Source organism: Diadema setosum, unplaced genomic scaffold (genome assembly GCF_964275005.1).
Source record: "Diadema setosum unplaced genomic scaffold, eeDiaSeto1 scaffold_24, whole genome shotgun sequence".
NCBI lineage: Eukaryota > Metazoa > Echinodermata > Echinoidea > Diadematoida > Diadematidae > Diadema > Diadema setosum.
This window is the reverse complement of record NW_027307651.1, coordinates 1,119,254-1,132,820: the sequence shown is the minus strand read 5'-3', so window position 1 is coordinate 1,132,820 and position 13,567 is coordinate 1,119,254. Positions and strand designations below refer to the sequence as shown.

The window sequence follows — 13,567 nt, the reverse complement described above, 5'->3', positions numbered from 1 at the left end:
GAAGCGTCATGGAGAAAAACAATTTATGTCGTATGACCTTTGATCCTCATCTGGACATCGAAGACTACAGGTTTACAGACCTCGTTATTGTAAGAAATTATTTTCTTGTCCCGACCTTCCAACCTCCAAACTTACAAAGTGTTAGCATGGAAGGCAAAATGTTTGTGTCGAACAATCTCCTACGGTCATGACGGTGCGGTGGTGAGTCGTTTAACTGTTTAAATTTTGAGTTGAGTGTGAGACAAATTTGAATTGAGTGTGAGACAAAGAAACTAACAACCAAAAGGGCCTATAGCAGAGAGTCACTTGCTTATGGTACTTAATGGTCAGAAGCATTAAGTTGGAATACATTTTATCTTAAAAAAATATACACATCGATTTACTCTTTGCACGATTTTCACATTCTTATAAGTCAGAAAACGATTTCATTTCTTATGGTTTTATTTAATTGAATTATCAATACATTATAAGTAAATAGATTATGGAATACTCTTACCGCCTGATAATTTCTACAGCAGAAACAAAAAAATAAATAACTGGAACAGAAATGTTGGAATACAGAATATAGAGAAAATATATATGACGATGTCTATATAAAAGTAAGTTAGCAGGCTGCATTAAATCATTAGTCTTTTGAAAGGAATGCTATTAGATCGACAAATATTGATTACGTATGAAATGAAAGGGATAACAGATAAAAATTATACGAAGCTGAGGCATGGGAGTATACAATAATTGCAGTTGCATCATATTGTTGAAGTAGTTACAGTAGACATTCTGATAGCTGATACAATGTTGGCAGACTCTTAGGGGAAATCATCTAGACTGGCGCACATGTGAAGGTGGCGACTATGTCGAAATAAAGAGGAGAAAAGAGAAGAAGGAAGATATATACAGGAAAAAAAAGAAGCAAATGAAGAACAAAACAGAAAGAAAAAAAACAGAAGAAGAAAACAAGAATGTCCAAGATACGGGAAATAACAATTAATATGTGAATTGTACTTTCTCTATACGAATCCTTAATTGCCACTAAGAACAGGTGAAAATAAGTAACGAGTAACTTTGCTTTTTTTGGAGGGGGTGAGGAAAGAATTCTTGAATCATTGCCCCGGAAAAAGATATTTTGGTAAACGTATGCTCATGTGAATAATCCTCTCAAAGTTTATTAAAATCGACCCAAATATTTCATGATATAAATTTCTTAAATAAGCAGTTTTCCATCAACTGTGTATAAGACCTTCAAGGGGACCGTACATGGATAGATTTCGAATTTTGAATTTTTCTATTCAATTCATGTTCATATTTCTTATTTTATAAAAAGAATAACAAATTCTTTGAGAGATTAGTTCAACAAATAAGAGTGTGAATTATAAGCCCATGACTGTTAATTGCACAGTACAAAACCTGGAATTATTTGGTGAGAAAATTACGGAGAACGGATATGAATGTCCAGTCTAACAAAACTTATTCTCTAAAATGATAACACAAATGCTGAAGAAAGAACTTGTACTAGACCACATATTGCTTGGGAATAGCTTCATGCATTCCATGATATCTTTCCATTCAACCAAAAACCATGTTTCCGTCATGCAGTTAATGGAATATAATGACGCATCACTTCTGAGTATAATCTTAAACCGCAACAAATTCCATTTCACAGTAAATTGACAAGGCATAATAAGGGCTACCATGGCTACGTAGTCAAATAAAAATCGCCGATAATATTCATCAAACGACTTGTACGAGGTCAAATGTCGCGCAGTCTATAAAAATTTAACTTGTTGCAAGCCTGAATGCCACCACAGGTACATTATCGGTAAACAATAATTTATTTCATTTCTACAAATCACGCTTCTGTCAAATAAGACATTAAAGCATTAAATTTTCGACGAATACATTCGTCTTCCTCAGGGTCGACAATGACAATTCATTGTCATTGGCATTGTCAATTGTCATTGTCATAGTCAATTTTCATTGTCATTGTCATTGTCATTGTAAATTGTCGACCCTGAGGAAGACGAATGTATTCGTCGAAAATTTGGTCTGAATAAATAGCACTGTTGGACTGTCAAAATGCATTACCACTCTATTTCGTCATCTTTTCTATACTGGCACCAACACGCGGACAACAAGTATCAACATATGAATATATATATATATATATATATATATATATATATATATATACACATGTATATATATATATATATATATATGAAGAGTTTGTTCGCAAAAACCGATAAGTCCATATGTGCCAAATGGAGATATTTGCAATTAAAGGTCAAGAAAAATAAAGAGAATAATAAGAAAATTCTTGCATCTTTTGACCATAATTTCAAAAATGTACCTTTATATGTAGTGACCAATATATCATTTAAAAGGTATTATTTTGTACCTTACGACAGAGACCGTACTTCAAAATCTTCAAAAATGGACTTATCGGTTTTTGTGAACAAACTCTTCATATATACATGTATATATATAATTTATGTTATATTATATATATATATATATATATATATATATATCATAATAGAGCTTGAAAGCAAAACCAGTAAATCATCAGAAACCTCAGTTGTTACATAACAAGGAATATTTTTTGAGATGGAGTGATTGAAAATGCCCCATATATAGTCTCGTTTTCTTTGCTTTCTAGCAACTTCAGGCATAGTCTTCAGGCATATCACGTATATAAAAATAATCACTATACATCCATTCTCTCTCCATCCTTTCAGACACGTACGTGCAAACTGAAACTGAGCAGTAAAAATTTTGTTATTGTCATGAATTTATACTGTAAATTTTGTTTTACTTTTATTTCAATATCCTAATACAAAATGAATGCAAAATAACACTGACAATTTGTACAAGAGAACGAAATGGTACTAGCTGTTACAAAAAACATTTCCCACTTTTGATCCTTAATAGTTCAAAAATTATATATCAGATAACACTAATATTGATATGAGCAATAGCTGAATAGTGTATAATTTTGTTGGAGGTGATTTGAAAATGAAAGCATGATTCAGTTTCATTAAATTCAACACTAATTTTTCAGTTTAGGTTTCAGATTTTTCTCTATTTTCGACCCTCTGTACAAAAACTGTAACTTTGCACATGGGTAATTTGTGTGAATGGGGGTGTGTAGTTGACACCCAGACAATTGTCCTGGACAATGACAAGGATTGGAATGCTCTCTTACATATTCATGAGGAATTGCACCATCACAGCTAGTCTTTATTTTATTCTGTTATGTGGTGTATGCAAGCACATGGAAACACGTGCTTACTTTTTTATGTGCTTGCATTCTACCCTTTGCCATGAATTCAGACTAGCAGTGCCCAGGAAAATCCGCATGAATACTTAAAAGCGCCTTCATAAGCCTTGGAGCAGAGCTCTGGACAGGTGGTAGCCAGGTCCATTGTTCAGGGTCATTGTAACCACACACTCACATACACATCATTGGTTCCTGCATGTGTAAAGTTCAAGTTTTGTACAGAGGATTAGAATTTGATCAAATCGGGAACCTAACATTGAAATAAATCATGGCCTTTATGACACTTCTATAGGCTTTCATATAAAAAAAGATCCAACTAAATTGTACACTTTTCAGCTATTACTCATATCAACGACAGATTTATCTGATTATATAGTTTTTGAACTATTACGGATCGAAAGTGGGAGATATTTTTGTAACAGCTAGTACATGTAGAAAGCAAACACAAAAACAAACAATAGCATAACAGAAGCATAATACATACATAGGGCCTACCACCTGCACATATGCACACACATATCGATACAAGTAATATACAAATATTTTGATCTTCATGAAGTCACTGTGAGTTGTAATAGCAAAGCAAGTAGTATAAGGAATATGGATAGAACTTGCAAAATAAAAAGTTAAACTTTTTCAAGTAGCAAGTTCCCTCACTAAAAACGAAAAAAAAGTATATATCATAATGCGTATGTATCCATATACACGAATGGGCATTCCGATTCAGAAGAGAAAAGAGAAAGAGGTACAAGTAAAACAGTGGGACAAGATGACACAGACAGACAGACACACACACACACACAAACACACAGACACACACACACGGACACGCACGCATACACGCACACAAACACGCACACACACAGACACGAACGAAAATAAAGTTCAAAGCTCCATGCAAACCCAAGCTAATAAACAACACGGGACAAAAGGGTCATGAGCCTTGGAAGACAATGTGCATCAAGCGTGTCAGATACAGCTCAATAGAATAAGATCCGTGTATGACAAAATAATGACAGTCACTGGACTTGACAGCAAGGCTATCCGTCGTGTTAAGTTTTTTTTTATAGTAACGACTGAATACTAAAAACAAAAACAAAAACAAAACCTGAATTTGAACGTGTCAAAACTAAATAAATATTTCATTCAGCAGGAAGGGAGTTCTATATTTTGGGTTCACAGAAGTTCCGTCATTAACTTACAATTATTCATTTCCTCAAAATGCTGGAGCGTCCAAAATTTCAATAATTCCTTGAGGGTAATCATGCCATGGGTGGTATAAAAATGCGCACACTATATAGAAATGTGAATGATCAACTGTAAGAATCATGCAACAGAGTAATACTTCTCTTCAAGAAATAAAATTCAACTTCCTATATACGTGCATAACTATACACTCTTTCAAGTTGTATAAAATTCTCTCAGTATCTCAAAAATCATCATCGAAAAACAACGGAAACCTTAAGTCCCGTCTCAACCGGATCTTCACCACCCCATTTACAGCCGTAGGCACGTTCAGGAAAGAAAGAAAAAAAAAAAAGGAGAAAGCATGCAAAAGAACGGAGGGATAATCTCACGGAGGGACATCACATGATCTTGGTGAAACATACCCTCAATAGAGATCAGTGACAAGATTAGAGTCGGGCTATTAAAACTGGTGAAAATGGGCGCTATGTAAAGAGCTCGTAATGATTATGTTATATTGACAGAAGTCTCTTTGGCGCCATGTAGATAGAACGTCAGTTGGTTGACTTTAGCCGGGCTTTCTTTCATTGGTAATTTTCACTGTATCATCTGTGTGTTCACACAATTACCTTCCCTCAAATATTTCGGTGCACAGGCATGTAAATATTTAGATTAAGTATACTGCGTCACATTCGCACTCGTGTACTTGTTCCTGCGCTCTGTTCAAGAAATGCATGTTTTCTGAAAAAAAGTGAAATTCTGAAGTTTATTTCTTATCAGATTTTTGCCATTTGTGTATCATTCTGTAGGGAATATTTTTCTTTTTCTTTTACTTCTTTTTTGGAGGGTGGGGTGGACTTCTTCTTAAACGGAAAACTGAGTTGGACACATTCTTTCATACGGCTCTAAACTCCTTGTCCACTGATTCAAGCTCGACGGTTGACATCTCCTCTGTCCAGGGGAGCGGCTCCTGTTCTTCTACTATCCATACATCGGACACGGAGGGCGTACAATCCCTTTAAAATGGCTTGAGCCAGCAGCGTTGCAATGGTCACACCCACCACGGTTGCGGTCGCTATGCCGGGGTTGTTTTTGAAGTTGAGAAAGAAAAAAATGTCGTGGTTTCCGAAAATGTCCGTGCCCCCAGCCGCCAGGTAGATGACAGTGAAGAGCAAGTACATGATCAAGTACGACAGTGGGTAGACAAAGTGTACGAAGCGGACGACGATCATAGTAAGGAAGATTTCAATCAGAGAGACGGCAGTAGGAAAGTCAAGGCTGCTGACCGAAAACAGGCTGGGTTTCCATTCAAATTTTACATAGATCCACAACCACCAGTCAAAAATGGATACGATGATGCAAGGGACGGCGGTGACGTTGAAGAGAAACCATTGAATCTGGTACCGAAATTTGTCTGTAAGTGCAAAGAAATGTTTTTAAAGTATGATGAACGAGGAAAAAAAAAAAGGACGGTATTCAGAAACAAGGTGGTTTAAAAATACATTTCTGGAAATCTTAAGTCTCTAGGAATATAGATAATCAACTTTTAGAAGGTAAAAACGTCTCTAAAACGATGGAGAGATGGTATTTTGAGATCCTTTTTAGACCACCTGAACCCGATCTGACGGGAAATTTAGGTGACCAAAATTATGACGTCACGAAATGAACGAATCAGCGCTGATACGCGGACCGGGTGCTACGCACTCCATCCACACAATGGGCTCCGTCTATGGAAGGCCGTTGCGGACAAAATTCATTTGGGGCATAGGCCTACGCATGGAAACGTGCATGCGTTATACGTATGCAACTGTCTTTAGCAAACGTTTGCAAATTGACCAATCAGCGAGTGTCGTTTTTCAAACGTTTGCACGGTGCGATAGCATACGTTTGCATTTTTTTCGTTAGCAAACGTATATGCCGTTTTTATACGTATGCGCAGAATACCAGTGAATTGATTTTCAAGGCAACCAGTGAAGTTAGCTGATAAAACCAGCTGATCAGCTCAGTACGACTCATCAGTACTGCTCAGATATTAATAATAATGATAATAATAATAACAATAATGATAATAATGATAACAATAATAATAATAATAATAATAAAAAGGTCTTATTTACCCAGGGTAGCCCCTTCAGATCAGCTTAGTGTGGCCAATAAAACTCAAGCGGAAAAGAATTGCGGTGAGTTCAAAAGTCCCCCCCCCGAAAAAAAAAGACTTATTCAGCTCATGTTCCAGCTGAGGAACTAACAAGGTACCGCGTGAGATTTCCACATACACATATACCTATACTTTGTACCTCCTTGCTCAGATCGGGCGTAGGTACCTACCGTGCACACCATACGCACACGTAACATACACACGTATACATACTGTATGCATACGAAGTGCAAGATTGGTCAAACAATTGCATACATAGGCGCAGTAAATTAACATACGTATGGAATAGGGCATACGTATAATAGATGACATGCAAACGTTTGCTAATCACCGTACAAACGTTTGCCAAACAACACTCGCTGATTGGTCAATTAGCAAACGTTTGCTAACAGGCAGTTGCATACGTATGCCCTTTTCCAAAAGTATGCCCCAAACGAATTATGTCCGCTACGGCCTTCCATATCCGTCGCCTCTCCTTCGCTTCTCGAATCTGCCACCCCGACTTTGCCACTGTCGCTATCAGTGTCATTGTCACTGTCATCGTTAAATTCACTCTCGATGTCAAACTCAAAGTGTTTCCGTAGGATATAAGATAAAAATTGGACGTTTTAATGTCTCAGTCGAGAAAGCAGATGCGACTAAAGACAGGCCAGATATTGCATCCGCTCATCAAGAAATACGTGCTTAATGAATGGCGGTCTCGATGTCCCGCTGCACTCGTTATATCAAGGGTTTTGTTCATTTCATGACATCATATTTTCGGGCTCGAAAAAGACGGCTGTTCCGGAGTGAAAATTGGAGATGTAAATCAGTCAGTTTTAACTCGCGATTTCTCAGTGGTGTGAATATCTTTTGATAAGTCACATTAGAAACCTGTTTTAGGAGACATTTCCCTCTGTTAGACACCTTCTTTTAAATGTCTCGTTCACCATACTTCAAGGGAGAAAGATAAATTTACAACAATCAAAATTTCGCACTAAGCAAGAATCAATGACTCTTTTTCTGGGTGCTTACCACTTTGGTGGACATGTATATTAAAAGAATTGAGTATAATTGCATTCTCCCAACAGCAACAACAACAGCAATAAAAAGATTTAACAGCACTGCTGGATTTTTATATTCAAATTCGATCAGAATGTTGATGACGCTTATAAGTTCCCTTAAGAGAAAGAGGGTATTCTGTATCGGAGGAAAGGTGAGCATGATGATGACACACTATACTACGTTTCGCACAAGGGTTTTCATCTGTGAAATTATTAATCCAGTTTATGTTCAACTTATCTGTTGCTACTTGTGACTGCTTCGTGTATAATCTCGACTGATCTGAAGTCGTGCACTGGGAGACAACATGCGCACAAGATGTTATGAAAATGAAGGTTTAAAATTCAAATTATAACAATATTTTCAGTGCGAAAATACTCTGCATGGTCCAACGTGGCTGATTTTGTGTGAATAACAGTAATGAAAAAATATGAATCCTTGAGTTCTTGATGCAGGCCCGTATTCAACTACGATTCTTTATGGGAAGATTCAGGATTATAAAAAAAAGTAGACCAGTTCCGTGTTTAATAATTAGCTGACAAGCAAATCGCGATAATTTGTTATTCGTTTCTCGTGCCAATCCCGGGCTTCATCGGCTGACAAGCAGAAAAATAGAAGATTCTAGTGCCACTACAAACCAAGCCCCCTTCTATCCTCTTATTTTTTCCAGAGGAAGTGGGGGGGGGGGGGGGTGGGGGTCGCACCTCATCTTTTTTTAAAATTATTTTTGGCTTCTGTCAACGGGGAGGTCCGCGGAACCTCCTGAAAGGCCCCCCCCCCCCAGTTACGGGCCTGTGAGAAAGCGTAAAAATCTCTGACTGAATTCACTGTAATCATATTATTTTAGAGTATTTCTTTCAAGTCCTCAGTTTGTTGGTATAAATCGTTATCTGTAGGGCCGTTACTATATCTTTATTAGAAATGTAAGATTGAGTAAGCAAAAAGTGACAAGAATTCCATGATTTGTAAGCTGAAGAACAAAATTTTTCGGCTCGCTCGCTGCGCTCGCTCGCCAAAATGTATTAAAAAAAGAAAGAAAGAAGAAGATAAGAACAAAACGTGATGATGACGTGGAAATATTCAAATTTCGGCTCACTCGCGCGTACTAATTGAGAGTATTTTTTTCAAGTCCTCAGTTTGTTGGTATAAATCGTTATCTATAAGGCCGTCACTATATCTTGATTAGAATTGTAAGATCTAATAAGCAAAAAATGACAAGAATTCCATGTTTTGTAAGGTGAAATGCTAACATTTTCGACTGGCTCGCTCGCCAAAATGTATCAAAATTTATTACATTTAAATCACCCTCAAAAAGACCCCTTCTAAGTGCTTGAAAAAGCATATCATGTGGATTTTTTAAAAGTCTCTACCGGGATGGGGTTGGGATTAAACACTTTTTTCAGAAATTAGGGGCTCAATTTTCGCGCTTGCTCCGGGCGCCGTTTTCCCTATAGATACGCCACTGATTAGCGCCCTCCTTTCCAACCCCCTTCCGACTCCAACCTTACAATAATTGTACCTTCATGCGCGGGGTTGATCCTGTTCTTCACAAAGTCCAATGCAGCGTTAAAGAAGGCAAAGCAAACATAGCATGTAGCGGTGAGAAACGTCCACATTTCGAGATAAACGAGGAACCTCATTCCCGTTATCTCCCCGAGGAGTACTTAATAACGTATCAAAACCGAGAGGAAGTAGGCAGCCACGACAAATCGACAGAGGACGTACAGGCAGACTGGCAACCGTGGCTGAAAGAGAACACATATTATTTAACACATGAATACATATTTCTTATTGTAACTGTCCGGTTAGTACTGGACGGTTGATTATATTTTGAATGCACTGTGACAAAAAAAAAAATGATAACAGCTAACACATCATACTGTTGCATTGTTGCATAGAAATTTCAATAATTATGTGTTTCATGTCTCTCATTGACTTCAACTCTATATTTCATATCATGTTCTTATTATATAAATTATGATTTTGTCACTACAGTGATTAATGTTCCCCCTTAATACACGCACGAGTACTCACAGATCAAAAAACTCCAAACGACGCCACAAAGACGACTAAAGATGGTTCCAACAGGGAGGTGATTTCCTCTCACCTCCCTCGTTCTAATTGGTGATGCCTGTGCACATTTCAGTGCAAATGTCTCGTAGTTGGCGTTTACAGTGATTGTGAGGCACTGTCGATTGCAATTTCGCAGCAAATATAGAAGAGTGTAGGCCCAAATACAGAAGTTTAACACTACCACGCTCTGTTCGCTTACATTCGTATGAACAAAATCTACTTGTAGACATAAGTTACCCCTGTAAGTTGGCAATTTATTATTCACACTAACGAGAATTTCCTCATATTGAGAGAAAATGTTTGTGGGGAGGTTTCTCAGACAAACTTCTTAATCATGCTATTCTGCGTGTGGAGCGCTGTACTCACGTGTGGTGTGGAAACGTCCCTAAGTCGTCTGCAACAAAGTTTGAAGTCCGACAATGTACGGAGTACCACTTTCTGCTCTCATCTTCACTATTTATCGTTGTCTGCACGGTCGGTGGTGAGTCCTCCAATACTGGACAACCTTCCGATGTCATTATGAACAGTGATTTTATCAATCCTACTCCAGGGAAGCGAGAGTTAATTGGTGGTGCGTTTTCACCGCGTTCACAGTGCAACCTACCTCAACCTGGAGATTCTCTATGTGCTATTAAAACAGACTAACAGCGACACATTCATGTACATCCATATGGACTGGTTGGCTGATCAAGCGAAAAGGAACCCCGCAGAGAGGGGCTTTATAATCGACGGAGTCATTATTTACAAAGGTGTAATACAATTATACATAACACGGCACTCCCATAAGTCCCTGGTAGCAGAGGAATATTATTGAAAGTTGATGAGGCTAAACACAGCTACCACGTTATCTTCTCTGTACATGGAATTACTTGGAAAAAAACATGAATGTGAGATTAAAGGACAAGTTCACCTTCATAAACATAAAGATTGAGAGAATGCAACAATAATAGTAGAACACATCAGTGAAAGTTTGAGGAAAATTGGACAATCGATGCAAAAGTTATGAATTTTTTAAATTTTTGTGTTGGAACCGCTGGATGAGGAGACTACTACAGCTTGTGAGTCATATGCGTACAACAGTATAAAGAAAATGTAAAAGAAAATTCAACATATTTTCACTTTTTTTCGCATAATAAAAGAGCACTTGACTTGCCTCTTTCTAAAGGCAGGGGGAATAATATTGCCCATAACATTGTAGGTAACGAGTCAGGGGAATGTGTACTTTTTTTCAAAAGATGGAATTTTGTGAAATTCTCTTTATATTTTCCTTATATTGTTGTACGCATGTGACATCTAAGTTATTCATACACTGCAGTAGTCTTCTCATCCAGCGGTTACTGCACAAAAACTTCAAAAATTCATAACTTTTGAACGGATTGTCTGATTTTCCTCAAACTTTCACTGATGTGTTCTACTAATATTGCTACATTCTCTCAATCCTTATGTTTATGAAGGTGAACTTGTCCTTTAAGGATGCGTTTATGATTTTGTTTCTTCTTGCCAGAAACAGTGTTCTAAAACAGTGTTTCCGGCCAAACAGTGTTTCTAGCAAGAAAAAAAAAATCTTATAAACGCTAGCCGTGATTTGAAACAGTGTTTTGAAACACTTTTTAGAAACAAACAAAATAGTGTAGAAACAGTGTTTCAAAAATCTTATAAATGCAACCGCGATCTCAAACACTGTTTAAATTACGTCACAATGCCTTGCGCGCACCATGTTTGACCTTTTGCTGAGAAACAAACTGCGCAGAGTGAGTTGCGCAATGGCAAAGTCTGAGCGAGAGCCCCAACACCCTCGGGAAAAAAAAAATCTTATAAACGCTCTCCTGACAAAACCGTATTTCAAATCAGTGTTCCGAATCAGTGTTTCAAAACAGTGATTCTCGGCACGCAAAATCTTATTAACGCGGCCAAAGGGATCACTGTCAAAACACGCAAGAAAATGGGGAGGGGGGGGGGGGGAATAAACTTGCTAATTACTTGCGGTGGGAAATTGATAGATGGCTTAACATATTATGTTCTTGTCATATTTTTCATTTATTTTTTAGATATAAAACTCTTCACCAAAGATTTTATATACAGAACTTCCAAAACTTGAGGATAAAAGAAAGAGAGTCTGGGGAAAGCTGGGGAAAACTATGATCAGATTTTGAATCTACTTTGTGTCACATCGCATACGTAGCAAAAACGTATTTCTGGATCGGGAACTGGATGTGGATACGTACGCTGCCGGACCGGGCGGTGGTATAGTGCAGCCGCGGGGAGAGAGGGCGCGAAGCTAATTAGTCATGGCGATTGTGGTTTTTTTCTATCTTACTTCTGAAGTCTTCTGGAGATGGGCTGTTGATTACTGTTGATGAGAGGTGTTTTCAAGCCAGATGCCCGGGTGCTCATGAAAAGTGAGTGTTTATATTGCTCTGTACTACAATGATGAATTTACCACCCTTTTATCGTGGTTCATTACGTGCCTTTCCAAAATATTTTGGGTTTGATAATCTTTAACTGTTGAATATTTTAGTAATGGACTTTGGTCGTTTTCTTAATCATGTGGAGTTGGGTTACAAAAATGCAGCTGTCTACCATAGCATAATGTCCCTCATCACTTTACTAATTCATCATGTGTGTGTATCTGTGTGTGCACGTCTATGTGTATACATGGAGCTGTAATGTGCATGTGTATGTGTTAAATGCGTGGAAATGTCTTCTATCTGTCTCTTATAGGCAATACTATGTGGGCGATATAACTAAAGAACCGGTAGAGATACCCAGCTGAAACTTTGCTTATGCATAAATGTCGTAGGTGGTACAATCAGAGTCTTTATTCAGGCAACGGGGAATTGTAGTTGCTACTCGTTTATTGAATAATGAAGCAGGGAAAAGAGCCCTGTAAAACAGAAAGAAACAACCATACGATACATCTTTACACATTGATACCGGTTACATCTCGTGTAAATCTGCATAATATCTCGTATCTCTGAATTTATATCAATAAATACAGGGGATGGCTAGTAACTGATCGGTGGGAATCAGTGGGAATTCTGGGGGATGATTGTTCCAATCCTTGTGGGATTCATTTAAGAGTACATTACATATCTATTGTTGAGTAAAAATTATTTGCTTCAGAATGGTCTCATATTCAAGTAATGCGCAGTTTAATACCCCGTCACTGTACAGGCATGCTTATCTGGAAACATTAAACTGCACATTATATACTTGAATATGAGACCATTCTGAAGCCAATAATGTTCACACAACAATAGATATATAATGTACCATCCCCTTTAAAATGTACTTAACCAATATTCCATTTTGCGTCCTGTTTGTTGTAAAATGATACGTTCCTCAGCTATACCTCTTTACAAGTTGTTCATTGCCATTCTACTTCTGTATTCACTCCTAAATCCACAGAGATGACGATGAATTAAGTGTATATCATGAGAACATCGTCACCTCGACATGACATGCAAATACTCCGATTCTCCTCGTTTCTTCTCCTTCTACTCGTTATCTGATAACACTCCTCATGAAAAAAATGAATAAACATTTGATACTGTGTATTGCATATAAACGCCAAAAGTATGATTAAGTAGATGCCCCAAGACATGGATATAAATATAACAACAAGTACAGCATTATACAAATTCAGATTGCAATCATAATGTAACTATAAAAAAGGTAAGTGGATCTCTATATCATTATCATACAAAATATAGACTGTCACATTATTGCTCACCCGGGCTCAACAGAACCCCTTTACGATAATACAGTACTCTCCGCGTAATCGGGTATCGCTTTAACGGGTATCCGTTTAATTGGGTAGTACTGTCAAAATC

At 37.5% G+C, this 13,567-nt stretch overlaps 1 pseudogene; it reads right to left on the bottom strand.

The window, feature by feature from the left end:
- Positions 1-5,388: 5,388 nt before the first annotated feature.
- LOC140245728 (uncharacterized) overlaps positions 5,389-13,567 on the bottom strand; it is an 89,018-nt pseudogene continuing 80,839 nt past the window's right edge.